The sequence below is a fragment of the Palaemon carinicauda genome, chromosome 19 (assembly GCF_036898095.1).
Source record: "Palaemon carinicauda isolate YSFRI2023 chromosome 19, ASM3689809v2, whole genome shotgun sequence".
Taxonomy (NCBI): Eukaryota; Metazoa; Arthropoda; class Malacostraca; order Decapoda; family Palaemonidae; genus Palaemon; species Palaemon carinicauda.
The window spans coordinates 111,667,188-111,684,341 of NC_090743.1; positions in this window are offsets into that span (position 1 = coordinate 111,667,188).

Genomic DNA, 17,154 nt, shown 5'->3' on the forward strand with positions numbered 1-17,154 from the left:
TGGGCTGGGGACTTAGATAGTGGTTCATCAGGGGGTCTCTTTAGAGCAGAGGTTCTCAATGGGGGTGAAATTCACCCCCAGGGGTGAATTTTGGGCTTTCAGGGGGTGAATTGTGACCGAAGTAAGTTTATGGGTGAAGAGAGCAATTATAGGCTTTGGCGTAACTGACCTGTCACGTGGGCTGGGATTATAGCATGTGCTGGCCCAGGAAAAATGGATTAGACAGTAATATACAAGTTACCACCCAAGTTAATCCTAGGATTGGAAAAGGTACTGAGGAAGAGACAGATGGCTAGGGAATTAAGTAGGCCCCAAGAAAATTACTTGGCAACTCCAGGGTTGGGAACTCCTAGACTATAAATAACTGAGAAGCTAATATCAAGGATTAAGTTGTGCAGGAGATAAAGTCTTCAGCATTTAGCTTATTTTCAATTCAACTTGATGAATCAACTGATGTGGCATCATGTTCCCAGTTAATGGTGCTTGCAAGGTATGTTCACTCAGGTTCATTTAAAGAGGAGTTCTCTTTTGTTCTCCTCTTGAACTAACTACCAAGGCCTCTGATATTTTGGAGAAGGTTTCATCTTTATTTAGAATCAGAAGATTTTTCGAGGGATAATATCAGTGGGTGTTGTACAGATGGAGCACCAGCTATGTTAGGGACAAAATCAGAATTCCAAGTATGTGTGAAAAAGCGAGCTCCAAAAGTGAAAGGCATTCATTGTATGAGCCATCGTCAGGCACTAGCCTCAAACACACTTCTTGCTCCGCTAGAGAAGATTTTGGATCAAACAATTAAAATTGTAAATTTCGTCAAAGGAGGGGCTCTCAACTCACGACTTTTCAAGCAGTTATGTACTGTTATGGATGCAACCCATCGTTTGCTTCTTTTTCACACAAACGTTCGTTGGCGTTCAAAAGGACATGTAACTGAGCATGTATTTGAGCTTAGAGATGAGCTCAAATTGTTTTTTGAAGTACAAGGTAAAACAAAATTTCCTGCCTGGCTGAGTGATGAGGAATGGATCATGCGTCTTGCCTATTTGGTTGATATAACTGAGCAACTGAATAAACTGAATCTTCAGATGCAAGGAAGGAATACAGACATTATAAAATTCGTAGATGCCTTGAAAGCTTTCATGAGCAAGCCTGAAAATTAGAAGAAAAGGGTAAATGCAGAAAATGTAGCAATGTTTGAGAAACTGTTATCCATTCTTGATGTTTGTGGTGAAGACAAGGTTCTTCAACAATTTGCAAAAAATGAAATTTTGCAGCATTTGACAGCACTGGAAAATGGATTCAGATGATATTTTCACGAACTTAGTGATGATGAGTTGGATTTAGTCAGAAATCCATTCAAACTGTCTGTTGAAAAAGTTCCTGATGCTTGTCAAGATGAGTTTTTGGCGTTAAAAAGTGATTCGGATAAGAGATATGTTCGATGAGAAATTAATAACAGAATTTTGGGCTCCGATGTGCGATTCCTACCCAAAAGTGGCAGAAATGGCTATCCGTGTATTGCTTCCGTTTGTATCGACATATCTTTGTGAGTCAGGCTATTCAACACTGTTACAAATTAAAACGAGGCAGCGCAGTAGATTAGAGATAGAAAATGACCTGCGTTGTGCCCTTTTAAGCACTCATCCGCGTATCCCAGAATTGGCTAAGAAAAAATAATCACAGGTTTCGTCAATCAATGAAATGTAATTTCTGAATAAAAATAATTAAATTTTTATAATATCTTGCTACCCTATCGAACTTTTTATTTGTTGCATCAGCTTCAGTTTGGCCTGTTAAGTAGTTCTTATAAATTTAAAAAACTATTTTACTTTCATTCAAGTATATATATCCATCGATATTTTCAATTTGCATATAATTTGTAATATTTCATTATAAAAATAATCCATGTAAAGCTATAAATGTATAATACAGTTTGAAAAAAAAAATAAAAGTATTTTTTAGTGATATTTGCATATTATATACAGTGCACCTTTTGTGACAGACTAATTTAGAAAAGACTGGGGGGGGGGGGGAATGACGACATTGCAAATGGCGAAAGGGGTGCATGGGCCAAGAAGGTTGAGAACCCCTGCTTTAGAGACTCGAGGACTCGAACCACGTCCCAAGGAGGAGGTCTCACCTTCGACTGAGGGCAGGAGAGGACAAGGCTTCGCATGCGAAGGAAGAGTTCCAGCGGGGGGAGAAATGTTTGTCCCTAGAGCCAGGAGGCAAGCCTTAAGGCTGAGGGATAGCCTTTCACAGTCGAAACTGAAAGGCACACTTATCCCGCAATCCCACTAGGGGCTCCGCTATGCTGGAAGCGGCAACGTGTGGAGGGATGCCCTCTCCCCGACACCGGTTACAGAAACTCGCCCTATTGTCTGGGAGACTACTTGCGGAAGACTTGCACAGGCGTCCAGGCCTCCTTTTCGCCACTTGTTGCAAAAATCCTCTATCTTTGAGGAGGTGCTGGATAGACTCCCGGCGGGAAGAAGAGCAAGCTACGGAGGCAACACATCGATGGTGTCCCACCGTTGCTGGAAGGCCTCCTACCAGACGGCCTTGGGATCCGTGACCGGGGAGCAGTACAGCGGGAGCTTGCAGCTCAGTGCTGTAGCGAACCGGTCCACCTAGGGAGCCCCACCGAGGCAGGACTTGTAGGCTACTTGAGGATCCAAAGACCACTCGGAATGTGGTGTCCGTGACACACTGCTCAGACTGTCGGCGAGCCCATTCCTTTGCCTGGAATCAAGCGAGCTGCCAAGGAGACCGAGGGGGACTCGGACCATCCCGGTATCTCTACCGCAGGATGGGATGGTTGTACTGAAAAGTACCTCCTTGTCTGGGCAAGAAAATCATCACTGTGGTGTTGTTGATCCTCATAACCACAGAGTAGTCCGCCAGGCTAGGTGGAGCTACTGAAGAGCCAGAAACACAGTTTCCATCTCTAGTAGGACTAGAGAAGGTTCTTCCTGGTTCTGACCCTCGCCCTGAGGACTCGTGGATCAAAACATGGGGCCCCCACCTTTTCTTTGACGCGTCCGAAAACAGCATCAAGTTAGGGGGAAGGACGAGAAGGACCACTCCCTCTTGTAGGCCCTCGTCAGCTTCCCACCCCTATGGGTTTGTCTGTACCGGTTGTCCCCTAGGGGTCTCGGCGTCTGGGGAGACGCGCCCCCAACTCCCCCGCACCCTGAGTCGCCACTTAAGAGAACTCAACCTGGGGCAACTGTGGAAACCAGACGGACCAGGGAGGAGAGACGTAACAACCTTGGGTTGGAGGGTCTTCTCGTGTGAGGAAAGGTCTCGCGACCTTCCTCTGCCTTGGTACCCTGACGTCTGAAGGGAAGGCTACGGGAGATAGGAGCCTAAGAGCAGGCTCGGTATACCAGACTCTGAGAGGGCTGCGGGGAGGACTCCTCGAGGACCATCATGATCTTTGAAACTTGGTAAAGTCCGAGGAGCTTGTCCCGATGACGAAGAAGGGAAGCCTTCGAGTCTCCCAGGATCGGCCAGCCACCCAGGAACGGAGAGGCTGGATGCCGATGCTGAACGCCCGTGAAGAGATACGAGAGGAAGCATCGGAGAACTGTTGAGGTGCCGAGGAGAGGCCGAAGCACAGCCCTTGAACTGGTATACCCGCCTTCCAGGCGGACTCCAAAGTACTTCCTTGAAGATCGGTGAAACAGGCCCGGAAGTACGAGACCTACCGGACCAGTGTACCCATGAAGACTTGTGGTCTCACCGCAAAGCTGACCGCGTCTGCTGTCGCTATGCTGAACAGAGACTGTTTGACAACCCCGTACAGAGTCGAGGAGGGAAGGAGGCGACTACGGAGGCCTCGAAACCCGTTGGCCACCTCTTGAAGGGGGCGCCTCTCCGACATGGACTGGACGTCCGCCCGGAGGACCCGTCCCCTCACCGATCCCTACCCAGGGAGGAGGGAGGGGCTCAAAACCAACCGGGACTGTTGAAGGAGACAAGCTCGGAGAGCTGACCCTTGGCCTAGTCTCTGGCGCTCTCCATTCCCTGAGACCAGGGCAAGCTGCACTGGCATAAGCGAGCCCTTGGGTGAGTAGAACTCGGTCCAGGACCGAATCCTTCCCTTACCGAAGAGGAATCTCTGAATCTGGGATCCCCTTGAGGTTTCTCCTGAGGGCCAGAACCTGCCAGAACGCAAGTTCTGACCCTTGGAGCTCATCCTCCTGATGGACTGGCAGCAAGGTCTCCCATTCCCGGAGGCTCTTCCTGGGAGACTCGTAGACATGCCCCAAGGGTCCAACTGGATCCTGTCAGATCCTTGCGGAAAACAGGGCCTCAGGATCCCTCCTAAGAGGGAAACAGGACCCCAGCGATGAAGGATGTAAGGCTTCGCCCCCTCCGCACGATAGGACCCTCAGGAAGAGGCGGGGATTCTCCCTATGGAGTGAAGGGGGAGAGGACCGGGTCTTCCGACCCTCCTGGGGATGGGCAAAGCTCATCCGCGGGGGAGGGGAGATGGAGTCTGAGGAGGGCTCATCGCCTGCGTAAGGACTCGCGAAGGGACAGGATAGTCCTTGGGAAGATACCATGCCAGGGATTCCTCTCACCCCCTTCAGGGGGAGAGGAAACTGCTACAGATTAGTGACCCCAGTCAGAAGGCACAAATTCATCGCCTGTTTGAGCGCTCTGACGACAGCATCCCACCAGGGATGCCGACCAATCCTCGCGCTGACAGGGAGTCCCTCTGGAGGGAAGAGGATCGTTCGATCCTCTGGGGGAGATGACACATGAGGGTTCGCCCGTAGAGAACCTGCAGTGAAGGGAGAAGAGACCTTTGACCTGTCCGGAAACCTCCCCCCCCTCCGGAGAGGGCGCTACTCTGCGCTGCGGGGGGGGGGGGGGGGGGGGAAACGCGGAGGTGGCCTGACTGCCATAAGCCCTGATGTAAACAGGGCGCGGTTGTGTCGGGGAACGATGCGCCGAACACGCTGACGATCGCGGGAAAAGCACAGATCTGGGTAGCGCGTGAATAAAGCATGGGTAGCGCGTGAATAAAGCATGGGTAGAAGATAACCACGCCCGCATGCCCGCGAACCCGCGCGAGCGTGGGCGTATCAGCGACCGCATGAACGATCCCCGCGTGTATGAAAATCGCTGGCGCTTGCGCGTGAAAAATCGTGGGCGAGGGGATCCATCCCACGTGCAAACGATCTCGGCGAAAAAAGATCGCCGGTGCTGGCGCCGTCGGCGATTGCATGTGGGGAACCATCCCACGCGCGGAAGAATAACGCTGAAGAAACGCTGACGATCTTCGGTGCTTACGCAAGTACGAAGATCGTCGGCGCTAGCGCGAGAGAAAACCGTAAGAGACAGTGGGCGGGAACCCATAGTGCCCCCGTGCGAATGATCTCCAACTATGTAAGACGATCGTCGGCAATTCGCGCGAGCCCAGACGATCTCCGACGCACACGCGTAAGCGACGATTATCGGAGCTCGCGCGAGAGAGAAGATAATCGGCGATCACGAGCGGGAACCTCGGTGCCCGCGCGCGGACGATCTACGACGATCGCGAGCGGAAAACCGAGCGCAGACGATCCGTGCGATGATTGCGTGAGCCTCAATGATCGGGCGCGGGAAACTATCCCGCGAACGGAACGATCTTCGGCGCTCACGCGTACTGTGAAGATAGTCGGCGCTCGCACGCCTAGCGCCGAATCCGAAGATCGGCGGCGATCGCGTGCGGAGAACCGCGCGCGGATGGCCTCGTTGTCGTGCGCGGGAAACCATCCCGCGCACAGAACGATCATCGGAGCCTAAGCGTACTAAGAAGATCGTCGGCGCTTCCGCTTAGCGCCGGATCCGAAGATCACCGGCTAACGGCCGTCGATGATCGCGTGCGGAAAACCGCGTGCGGGAAACTATCCCGCGCACAGACCGATCCTCGGCGCTTACGCACATTAAGAAGATCGTCTGCGCTTGCGCCTAGCGCTAGATCCGAAGATCGCCGGCTAACGACTGTTGCCGGGATGACGATCGCGAGCGGAAGGGCCTTGAAGGTCGCGCACGGGAAACTATCCCTCACGCGGGCGATCATCAACGCTTACGCGTTAGCGCGAACAGAAGATAGTTGGCTAACGACCCTCGACAATCGCGAGATCGCGCGCAGGAAACCATCTCACGCGTGGGCGATCATCCACGCTTACGTGTTAGCGCGAACAGAAGATCGTCGGATAACAATCCTCGACGATCGCGAGATCGCGCGCGGGCGATCATCAACGCTTACGCGTTAGCGCGAACAGAAGATAGTCGGCTAACGACCCTCGACAATCGCGAGATCGCGCGCAGGAAACCATCTCGCGCGTGGGCGATCATCCACGCTTACGTGTTAGCGCGAACAGAAGATCGTCGGCTAATAATCCTCGACGATCGCGAGATCGCGCGCGGGCGATCATCAACGCTTACGCGTTAGCGCGAACAGAAGATCGTCGGCTAAACCGTCGACGACCGCGAGGTCGCGGGCGGGAAATGGTCTTCAGCGTTTATGCGTGAGTGAAGATCGTAGGCTCCTGCACAACAGAAGATCGTCGGAAATGGTTGAAGGATCGCTAACTCTTAGATCAGGAACTGGGATGTCCCTAAAAGGGAGAGCATCCCCTGAAGAGGACCAGGAGGTCTACTTCAGTGCCAACGATCAACTGAAGGACTGCTAAATACTCCGAGGAGTGGTCTCTGTGAGGTACCTTTCCCGCGAACGGGAGAGGTGGCCTTCGTAGAAGAGACTTAAGAGACACCGAAGGCTGAACTGCTGGTGAGCGCCACTGCGCTATCTCAGGAACCCCAACGATGTGCGCAAATGCGCAGGGAACATTGGTAGCAGCCTAACTGGATACTGGAACAGGGAGTCTCTAAGGCAGTCTCAGGAACAGCAGGAACAGCAGTCGAGCGCTAGCGCGTAAGGGAACGTTGGCGCGCAGGTGATACCTGGCACTTAAGGGACTTACTCAAGGTGTGAGAAAGTCTCTCCTGCCCCGAAGAGAGGAGCCCGTTAAATAACGGGGGCGTGGGCGCCCAAGGCGCGTCTGCAGTCAGGAACGGATACAGCAGGCAACAGGAACACTGAGGGACGAGAGACCAAGGGTCTAACGTAGCCTGAGTAGCGAGGCCCCGAGGGGATAGTTACAAGACCCCGAAGGGCCAATGCAACGAGAAACCGAAGTTTCTCCGTCACTAAACACCGAAGTGTAGAAGTGACTAAAGTTACGAGAGCCCGAGGGAACTGCGTAACTAAGATCCGAGACCCCGAAGGGTCAGGGAAAAAGAGAAACCGAAGTTTCCCTGACACTAACACTGAAGTGCTAGTGACTGAACAGCAAGCTGTTGATGACAGGAACAATCCTCCGAAGAGGAGTCTCTATGAGTGGTCTCTCTCGCGAACGAGAGAGGTGAGCACTTCGTAGAAGAGACTGGTGAAGGAGCCCCGAAAGGCTGTGAGATCAGCAGACGTAAACAGGAACCATCCTCCGAAGAGGAGTCTCTGTGAGCGTCCTCTCACGCGAACGGGAGGGGACACTTCGTGGAAGAGACAAAAGGAGCGATCCTCCGAGGAGGAGCCCTTAGTGCGGCCTCCCTCGCGAACGAGAGGGGGCCGGACTGATCCTGCAGCTGCTCAGCTCCTTGAGCGTAGCTACAGAAGCGACCGCTCAGCCCCGAGAGCATAGTCACTAGTACCATGGTCTAGCATTGCAACCGCTCAGCCCCTTGAGCAAGTCACAAGGGCGGTCGCTCAGTCCCAAGAGCATAACCGCCAAGGACCAAGGAAAAGTAAAAGGGAAGTTAACTAACTACCCTGGAGGCAAACCTCCTTATAGTTCTAGGATGCAAAAAAGAGCTGGCAATAATCACGGGGGAACCTCTGAGAGAAGGGAACGCCCCTGGTGAATGCCTGAGAGACGGCGGCGAAGCCGACTCCCCAGGATAAACAGGACAGCTCTGCTTCGAAGGCACACATAACAGGCACGAAGAAACAGCATCGTAAACTGGAAAATAAAAGAGAATAATTATTTAACAGAAAATTCCCCCGGGTGAAACTCCGAAGAGAAACGCCGAGGGAAAGAACATAAGAACGAAAGAAGGTATGCGCCCCCCCTCCCCCACCCGGCATGCCCAGGTGAGGGGGGGGACGAAAGTTAACAAAACAGAATTATAACATGATAATTATGCAACTGACTTTGAATGTTCCAAGGATCACCAACCCCCGAAGGGACGTGAGCCCTGAGCTGAAAAGTTAAAACACAATTATATTCGTAAAAATAATCGAGACAAAAAAGACGAAATAGCGACTTGGTACTGAGAAGCTATCGTAGGCGTAGTACGTAGTAAGAGGTGAACGACCTCAAGAGAAGGGCCGGTCTCCACGAAAGGCAACCATGGTGACCTAGGAGTGAAAGGCCGTGATCACGAAAAGATCATGGTGGCCTTCAAAGCCGGCGAAACTCTAGTAGACATACACAACACACACAGCACAACACCGAAAGCAAAGGAAACTTGACAAATTCGAAGATAATTTGTATTTTTCCTAACCATACAAACCTTAGCTATTTACATTGGGTTTACCTTTTAGCGCAGCTGAAATGACGAGCCAATAGTTTTAACGAGGGTTAATTACCCCCGCTCTAGTTAGCGGGGGGTAGGGGAAGGGTAGCTTGCTACCCCCCCCCCCCACACACACACACCGGTGACTTGCTTCACTTCACCTAGAGGTAGGACTTGACTTGGGGGTCAGGGATGGCGGGCACATATGTGTAAATAGCTAAGGTTTGTATGGTTAGGAAAAATACAAATTATCTTCGAATTTGTCATTTGTTCTGTAACTGAAATACAAACCACGCTATTTACATTGGGTGACTTACCCCTTAGGAAGGGTGGAAAGTCCCCAGCCTTACTGACTTCGGCTTGCCCGGGGGCTCGCTCCCTCAGTTAGCAGCACTAGAGAAAGGGAGCCCCTGTACCTCACAAGTTCCTAGCATCGCTAGGAACGAGTGGCCTACATAAGCAGTGTGTGGAGGAGAGTGTAACTCGTCCTATGAAGTTGACCTTGAGACCTTCAGATAGGAATTCTAGGATAGGACGTTCCCAATACCACCTCGTCAGGGTATGGGAGACGCAACAGTATTAAGCTTAATACTAGGAGCACAAAGAAGCATGGGTTACCTGCAGGGGTCGAGGTCAGCTATGCGAGGACCAGGATGCTGCTTCCCCAAGAGAGGGGAGAATGAAGAAAGTAGTAAGGGTCAGACATACTCTTTCATTCACGCAGAATAAGACCGGGTAACAACACCCTCAACCTACTGCTACTTGTCCAATAAGGAGCCTGAGGTTAGACCAGCTGTTGTGCAGCCACCACAGGGCCGATAGAAAACGTATCGAGGCTCCTGTGGGTCACGTCTTGCAGGTAGTGGGCTGTAAAGGTCGTTTGACGCTTCCAGACCCCGCTTGAAGTACCTGCGTCACAGAGAAGTTTCTCTTGAAGGCCTAGGATGTAGCAATACCCCTGACATCGTGGGCCCGAGGGCGACGTGACGGAGGAGGGTCAGGATTCAAGGCATGGTGGATAACCCTTCGAATCCAAGCTGAGATGGTGTTCCTCGTGACCCTCCTCTTGGTCCTGCCTGTGCTCACAAACAAAGCTCGCACTTGAGGACGGACTGCAGCCGTTCTTTTCAGCTAGTGCCTCAGACATCTCACTGGACATAGTAGGAGCTGGTCTGGGTCGCTTGTTACAGAACGGAGACTCGCGATCCTGAAAGAGTCGAAGCGAGGATCCGGCACTCCAGGATTCTGAGTCTTGGCAACAAACTCAGGGACGAACCTGAACGTTACCTCCCCCATCCCCTTGAATGGGCGATGTCGTACGAGAGACCATGAAGTTCACTAACCCGCTTGGCCGAAGCCAAAGCGAGTAGGAAAGCCGTCTTCCAAGACAGGTGGCAATCGGAGGCCTGGCGTAATGGCTCGAAGGGAGGTCTCTTAAGATGGGTGATTAACCCTCATTAAAACTATTGGCTCGTCATTTCAGCTGCGCTAAAAGGTAAACCCAATGTAAATAGCGTGGTTTGTATTTCGGTTAGGGAACAATTACTATTTTCTATACACAAAAATATATACAGTATAAACATCAGTAATGTTTAAATATATAAGTATAAGAAAAGGTAAGTTAAAAGACAAAACAATAATATCCGTCAAGTGAGGATAGGAGCGGAAACCTCCGATCTCTATCCAAGCCAAAAGTAAAGTGGAGTATTCTCCGGTGTGTGTGAGGGGGAGGGGTAGCTAGCTACCCCTCCCTAACCCCCCCCCCCCCCCCCCCCCCCGCTAACTAGCGGTGGGGTAGGAAACCCTCGGTAAAACTTTATGGCTCGTCATCGGCTGCGCCGAAGAAATCACCCCATGTAAATAGCGTGGTTTGTATTTCAGTTACGGAACAACTTAAAATTAATTTTCATTTTTCTTAACTATACAAACCTGGGTCTTTCAATAGAAGTATGACCTTAGCAAAGACGGAACAGACATTAAAAATTTAACAAGATTATGCTAGGTACAACTACTAGAAAGCAATAGCCAAGCTCCTCCCACTAATCTATCACCAAAACTAACACTTAATATTAAGACCTCAGACTGCAGGGTAGTTGAAGGAGGAAAGCTAACATGAAGGACTTGAATTTGTATAGTTAAGAAAAATGATATTTTAATTATAAAATAAATTTCTGAATATACTTACCCGGTGAATATATAATAGCTGACGTCTCCGGCGGCTCGACAGAAAAAACACAAAAACTCGCGAGCGATCGCTATGAAGGTTGTGGGTGTGCCCACCAGCGCCAACTATCGGCCAGATACCGCATATACATGTAAACAGCTCCAATTCTTCTCATCCCACTGGGTCTCTATCGGGGAGGAAGGGGGGGCCTTTAATTTATATATTCACCGGGTAAGTACTGTATATTCAAAAATTTATTTTATAATTAAAATATCATTTTTAAATATTTAACTTAGCCGGTGAATATATAATAGCTGATTCACACCCATGGTGGTGGGTAGAGACCAGAATTAATAAAGTTTACAGCGTACATGCTTAAAGTTTTTGACAGTTATATCATAACAAAACCCAAATATATATAGGTACCTGGTAAGGAAGTTGACTTAGACGATTACTCTGCCTTGTTAGTCTGTCTTCCTCACGAAGCCCAGCGATCCTCTTAGGATGCTGAAAGACTCCCAGGAGCTGAAGTATCAAGGGCTGCAACCCATACAACAGGACCTCATCAAACCCCTAATCTGGGCGCTCTCAAGAAATGACATTTGACCACCCGCCAAATCATCCAGGATGCGAAAGGCTTCTTAGCCTTCCGTACAACCCAAAAACAAGATTAAAAACATTTCAAGAGACAGATTAAAAGGATATTGGAATTAAGGGATTGTAGTGGTAGAACCCTTACCCACTACTGCACTCGCTGTAACGAATGGACCCAGTGTGTAGCAGTCCTCATAAAGAGTCTGGACATCTTTTAAGTAAAATGACGCGAATACCAACTTGCTTCTCCAAACGGTCGCGTCCATAATACTTCGCAGAGATCTGTTTTGCTTAAAGGCAACAGAAGTTGCTATAGCTCTTACTTCGTGAGTCTTAACCTTAAGCAAGCAACGCTCTTTTTCACTCAAGTGAGAATGAGCCTCTCGGATTAAAAATCTAATAAAATATGACAAAGCATTCTTTGACATAGGCAATGAAGGCTTTTTAACTGAGCACCACAAAGCCTTAGATCCACATCGTAAGGATTTAGTCCGAGCTAAATAAAACTTCAGAGCTCTAACTGGACACAGCACTCTTTCAAGCTCGTTGCCTACGATCTCTGACAGGCAAGGTATATCAAATGACTTAGGCCAAGGACGAGAAGGCAGTTCATTTTTGGCCAAGAAAACCAAGCTGAAGTGAACATGTGGCTTTATCTGTAGAAAAGCCGATGTTCCTACTGAAGGCATGGATCTCACTGACCCTTTTAGCCGAAGCCAAGCACACTAAGAAAAGCGTCTTGAGGGTGAGATCCTTCAGGGAGGCTGAATGTAATGGCTCAAACCTGTCGGACATTACGAACCTTAGGACCACGTCTAAGTTCCATCCAGGAGTTGCCATACGACGCTCCTTAGAGGTCTCGAAGGACTTAAGGAGATCTTGGAGATCTTGATTATTGGACAGATCTAAGCCTCTATGTCTGAACACAGACGCCAACATGCTCCTGTAGCCCTTAATAGTGGACCCTGAGAGGGAGCGAACATTTCTCAGATGAAGGAGAAAGTCTGCAATTTGGGCTACAGAGGTACTGGAAGAGGAAATGGATGATGACTTGCACCAGTCTCTAAAGACTTCCCACTTCGACTGATAGACCTTGATGGTAGATGCTCTCCTAGCTCTCGCAATCGTTCTGGCTGCCTCCTTCGAAAATCCTCTAGCTCTTGAGAGTCTTTCGATAGTCTGAAGGCAGTCTGACGAAGCGCGGGGAGGCTTTGCTGAAGACTCCTTACGTGGCTGCCGTAAGAGATCCATCCTTAAAGGTAGACTCCTTGGAACATCTACCAGCCATTGAAGTACCTCTGTTACTCACTCTCTCGCGGGCCAGAGTGGAGCAACCAATGTCAACCTGGTCCCTTCGTAAGAGGTGAACTTCTGCAGCACCTTGTCTAGGACCTTGAAAGGTGGAAAGGCATAAACGTCCAGGTGAGACCAGTCCAGCAGGAAAGCGTCTATGTGAGCTGCCTCTGGATCTGGAACTGGAAAGCAGTAAGTCGAGAGCCTCTTTGTCAGAGAGAGTAGCAAAAAGATCTATGGTGGGTAGACCCTATGTCATCCATAGCTTCTCGCACACAGTCTTATGCAACGTCCACTCCATGGAGAAGACTTGTCCTCTTCTGCTGAGGCCGTCCGCCAAGACATTCATTTCTGCACAAATCTCGCCAAAGGAGAGATGTTACTGCCTTAAAAGGAGTTCCTTTTGATCCATGGATCAAAGAACCGAGCCTTCCAGACTGTCCAGTGGAGCTCCCTAACCCAAATCCGCTGCATCTGAAAACAACACATGGTTTGGGTTCTTGATCGCAAGAGAAAGAACTTCTCGAAGTCTGATGTTGCTGTCCCACCAAGTCAGACATGTCTAGACTGAGTTGGAGATTGGGAAAGAGATACTCACTAAGCCCTTCTCCTTGTTCCAATGTTTAGGTGAAATAGGAAAGGGCATAGGTTGAGTCTCCCCAGAGAGTGAACTACTCCAGCGATGAAAGAGTTCCCACGAGGCTAAGTGAACTACTCCAGCGATGAAAGAGTTCCCACGAGGCTAGTTCAAACTCTTACAGAGCAACTGTTTTTCTCTTGCAAGTGAAGGACTTTTAACAGAGCTTGTTCCATTTTTGCGGGAGACGAAAAGGGTTGAAAAATCATACACAGTATCTCCATTCCCAAAAAAAGAATAGTCTGGGATGGGATACTGTAAGTTACGACTTTTCTACGTTCACTATGAGACCTAGCTCCTTGGTTAGGTCTAATGTCCATTAGAGGCTCTCCAGACAGCGATATAATGACGAACGCCCTGATTAGCCAGTCGTCAAAATAAAGGGAGGCTCTGAATCCTCAAAAAATGTAGAAAGCTTGCTACATTTTGCAAGGGCCTTGTAAAAACAAGAGGAGCAGGAATGAGGTCGGAGTACAGTGCTCGACAGTGGTACATTACTTTTCCGTCCACAAACCTCAGATGTAGTTGAAAGTTTGGATGAATCGGGATGTGGAAGTATGCATCCTGAAGGTCGAGAGAGACCATCCAGTCGCCTTCCATTAATGCTGTCAAGACAGCTTGGTAGACTTCATCGTGAAGTTTGTCTTGACAATGAACACATTGAGCGCACTTGCCTCTTACGTACTCCTGCAGTGAACGTGGCTGCCAGATCATTGGAGCCATCCCTGATAGTCTTGTTCCTGCAGAGAACGTGGCTGTCCGATTATTGGAGCCATCCCTGATAGCCTTGTTTATGCATGACATAATTGTACAGCAAAACTTCAAACGCTCGAAAAAACTACTAACAGGAGATGGTCTAGCTCTGAAGCCGACCATAATATCTTGGAGCGTCTCATGGCCAGGCGCCAGGGAGAGTCTATGAGGTTTGAGAAGTCTATCTGGGCAGAGGCAGGAACTCCCAAGCCGAGAACTTCTCCCGTGTCATACCAGACGCTCGCTCTATAAGCCAGTTTAAAAGGAGGGAAAGCAAAGGCTGTCTCCCCCAAACTCCTCCTGGTGATCAACCAGTCGCCTAGCAAACGTAAAGCTCTCTTAGAAGAGCGAGAGAGCACTAGCTTAGAAAACAACGGCTTCGAAGTAGCTAGGCCTAGTGTAAACTCTGACGTTTAGGCGAACGAGGAGCAGCAGCTACAAAATGATCCGGACAAAGATCCTTAAAAATCAGCATGATTTATTTAAAGTCCATAGAGGGCTGAGCAGCTTTAGGCTCCTCTCCGTCTGACAGAGTCCACAAGGGAATATCAGTAGGAGGGGGATCAGCAACTTCCTCATCTGAAGGAACCTCGTCCGACAATTGCCGAGTCTCAAGCAAGGGAGAGACCTGCTGTGGTGGCAATGCTTGACAAGCAGAGTCCACACGCCAAGGAGCATCAGTAGCAGTCAAGGACGATACGTCATGTAACTGCTTAAAGGACTGACCAGCAACAACAACAGGTGCGGGAGGACGCTCGACGTCAACTCGAGACTGCCTTGACTGCCTAGACTGAGCAGTCAAAACAACTCTTGACTGCGGTGCTTGACGCTCAACGTCAAAACAAGTCAACTTCGCTGGTTGGCGAACGTCCTGAACGTCAACAAGAGCAAGCGGCAGCGGCTGAACGTCCACAAGCGGCTGAAAGTCAACACGGGACTGCATCGAGTGAGGCTCTACAAAACGTGATTGAAGTGACTTTGTAACGTCAACGTCAACAGGACGAGCAAAGGCTCGTTTGGGCGGCTGACGGCCAGGATCTCGATCAGCTAAGCGGCGAGGATCATCGTGAACCTGCTCAGCAGAATAGTCCTCCATAAGAGAGGCAAGCTTATTCTGCATGTCTTGCAGTACAACCCATTTAGGATCAATGGGAATGGGTGCGGTAAGAGACGAGGGTAACGTCTGTGACTGCAAAACCTTGCCTACACTAAGACTCTCGGAGCCTGTGTTACGCTTCTGTTTAGGCGTCGAGCAGTCTTCCGATGACTGCACAGGGTCAGAGCTGTCCCAATGGCTACAACCAGGACGCTGGACCTGTCCTGAAGGGACTGACTTTCGCTTTAAGGGTCTCAAAACCTTGCTCCACGGTTTCTTACGCGATAAGCCTTCGGATGACGAGGAGAAAACCATCTCGCTCGTCTTATGGTAGGGGCGGTCTTGACGAGACACGCCTGAAACCATAGAGGGAACGTCTGTTCGTTGGTTAAAGCCTCTCGAACCCATAAGTCCTACGACATTACTTCTCCCTGGGGCATGGGAGCTTGCAAGAGGTCTCGGACTAGGCGAACGACAGGCACGAACAGACGAACCCTCTGTCGCAACACTGATAACACTTTGCGCAATTATCACTTTATCACTACAATTTTCTGTTTTTGCACTTACTTCACTGAAATCGAATTTTTCAATAATTTCACATTAGGCATGAATAAAAACTGATTTCTACCTGAAGCACGCAATTCTCCCCTACATCAAAAGGTTATAATTGCGAAATAAGTCGTATAATGTAAGCACATTAATACAAGCAAAAAAAAAAAAACAGTAAACATATATATCGAATAAAACGGAAATATATAAAGTTAAAAGGATCATTGACTGGGGAGGAGACTAAACACTAGTTCATTAAAAACTACGTTTTCAATCTCTCACCGTACAGTGCCTTGGGACGAGAATAAAAACTAAAAACGTTTTATCCTTTCTCCCCGCACAGAGACTTGGGACGAGAGTAAAAAACTGACTCGAGAACAACGTTACTCGCTTGGGACGAGAATAAAGATCGGAACGTTCTCTCTTCCTCTCTCCCTCTCCGTCTCTCTCTCTCTCTTGATTTCACACAGAAGAGAAAAGCCCACTTACCCTTCGTCAATAAACAGGTTATTTGACCAAAGGAAAAAACTGAAAGGACTAAAATTGAAAATTAACAAGTTCCTTTAAATTAGTATTTAAAACATTTCAGTTTGAAAGAAGAATGAACAAAACGTCAGAATCGATTTACTCTTTCTGCAAAGTGAAACCGTGATTCTCTCTTTCTCTATCGTAACGATAGAGCGCAAACTGCGTAGCATAAATAAACCAAACGTTAGTTCATCTTTGAAACAGCACGAAGACTATTCAAAGAAAATCTTTCATAAAATATCTACTAAAAAATATTCATTTAATAACTCTTACAGAGCAAATGATTTAAACTTAACGAAAATAAAAGTTGAAAGGGCTCAACGTTGTTTAACTTTGGTTTCCAAGTTAGGACCGCCTACTCTCGGATTAGGGGAGGAATAGGTAAGGCCGCATATAAACAAATCATTAAAATTTATCTTGATGTTTATTATAAATGGAAAGCTAATCGAAGTGGCCTAATAAAGGCGGGTGAGATATAAAATATATAGAGGAAAATCTATAATTAACAACAACAATTTATAACGTGATAAGATAATTGCTAAAAGCCTAAAACACACTTCCGTACACTAAGGGAAGGGTCGGCCATTTTGAAAAGTCAAAGAAAGTCCAAAAAACAATCCAAAGTAATCAACAATTAAATCTATCCAAAAAAGAGTTCAATAGTTTAAGTTGAAGATAAAACACCTGCACTGCGAAAGCTCAAACCAAAAGGAAGTACTTCACCAAGACTGTTGAAAAACTCCAGGTTAACAGCGAGTAATGGTACGTCTTGTCGATCAGACCGACAGAAAAGAATTGGAGCTGTTTACATGTATATGCGGTATCTGGCCGATAGTTGGCGCTGGTGGGCACACCCGCAACCTTCATAGCGATCGCTCGCGAGTTTTTGTGTTTTTTCTGTCGAGCCGCCGGAGACGTCAGCTATTATATATTCACCGGCTAAGTTAAATATTTAAAAATACATAT